Raw genomic sequence first — 2,002 nt, 5'->3', positions numbered from 1 at the left:
GTCTGGTTCTCGTTGGAGGTAAAAGGAACAAACCAGACGACCCAGCACGCAACGGCCTGAATCCATCTGGTCTATTTTGTGTCGGGGCCGACCCATTACGAGCACAAACATGCGCCGGGTTTGGGTCGAGGCGAACAACAAACGGACGCGATGCTCGTCCGCGTCGGGGTCGCGTGGCAGGCGGCCACCTACCACCCACCCGCCAACATCAATGCGCACGCGTGGCCGGCCCCATCTGTCATCCGCCCAGGCGCACGGTCGCCGTGCTTCTTAAATAGGATGGTCATGGACCGATCGTCGTCCACACTTCCCACTCCAGCCCGCTGCCTCCTCGAAACCCGACACCCCCAAACCCTAGCCTCTCCCCATCCTCGAGCTCGTCGGCCGGCCGCCTCGCAGCCATGGGGTTCTGGAACCACAGGCGCAAGGGGAAGCACGACCGCGAGGCTGGCTCCTCCTCGCGATGCCGTCGCGGCTCCGTGAAAGAGGAGGCCGCTTCGCCGCCGCATCGGGCCCCCGCGCCTGCCCCATTCACCATCGGCCCTAGGGCCACCGGCGAGCGCGACCGGCAGTACCTGGCCGTGGACGTATGCCGACGTTATTGGGAGACGCGGACGCCGGTCCCATGGAGCGACGTCCACCTCCCCAACCACTGGCACCTCTCCACCGATCGGGTCCCGATCCCGTCGGTCCCGATGAGCGGCTATGCGCACCGCAATGAGATTGAGCGCCACCGCCGCCTCCTCCCCGACGACCTCTACTACGATGATAGGTACGCCCCGACTCCGTGCTTTGGGACACGTGGCTCCAGGACAAGCACGACGTGCGGCGCGCTTCCTACTTCACCGGCACGGCGTCGGGGCCGCGGAGGCCACGTCAGGAGGTGCGCTGGCGTACGCGGGTGCGCAGCCTCACACCCACGCCATCGCCTTCCCCATCTCTGTCGCCACATCCACCTCCTTGCATGAGAGCGGAGGAGGAGGCCCGGCTCATGCAACGTTTCATGGAGGACTCCATGAACACGCACGATGAGCGCCAATGGCCGGGCCTCGAGGAGACGATGGCCCTCTCTGCGGCCGGCGACATCGCCATCCCCGAGCTGGAGATGGTGAGAGTGGAGGAGGTGGTGGAGGAGGAGCCGGTGGCCGCGTTCCACCCGGCCCTGGTTGGGCAGCAGTGGAGCTGGTCGTGCTCGGCTCCGGAGATGGCCGACGCCGTGGGGGTCGCGAACTGGTGCCCCACGCCGCCGCGGTCACAGGAGCAGGACGCGTCGCCACGGGAGGAGGTGGTGCAGGCACCTCCCTCCTTCCAGCCCAACCCCGTCTACCACGGACCGCCGACCCACCTCTGGACGCCGCCGGACTACGTCGACGTCATCAGCGACGACGATGACATCGGCGGCCAGCGAAGACGGCGACGGCCACGACATCGGCGGGCACGGCAGGAGCGTGCGGGAGGCCAGAAGACGGTGTTTTTTATATTAATATGGCAATGTGAACCGTGGAACTGGGCCGTTTTGTGGCTGTTATGTTTAATTATGTTTAATTATGTTTTATGTTTTTATGTTTTGCTTTTATTTACTTTTTTTCGGCATTTTATTTTAGTTTTTATGTTTTTTTAATCACATCCATCCCGGACATGATTTGGAGTGCGGCTGCACGTTAGGCGCACTCACGACCCAACGGACAACAGCGGACATGGGCGAACCCATTGCCGCCCCAAACGGACGAAATCTGGCCAAACCGGACGTCTGTTTGGGGTCGTGGGGTGGAGTTGGCCTGAGTTCATTTAACTTAGTTGGGAGCCTCTATTTGTCGGTTAGTTGGAAAAAAAAGTGCATCAGGCATTTCTAATATGATCGTCAGATCATCTGCCCAGAATAGATCATTAACTATTCCATCGACTTCCTCCCTTTTTCTTCCTCCTCGTGATGCCCTCATCCTGCCCCGCCGGCCTCCACCCCGCGGCGGGCAAGTGCTACCACGCACCGCCTCGCCAACCC

The sequence above is a fragment of the Triticum aestivum genome, chromosome 2A (genome assembly GCF_018294505.1).
Source record: "Triticum aestivum cultivar Chinese Spring chromosome 2A, IWGSC CS RefSeq v2.1, whole genome shotgun sequence".
Lineage (NCBI taxonomy): Eukaryota > Viridiplantae > Streptophyta > Magnoliopsida > Poales > Poaceae > Triticum > Triticum aestivum.
Note: the sequence above shows the minus strand (reverse complement) of the source record.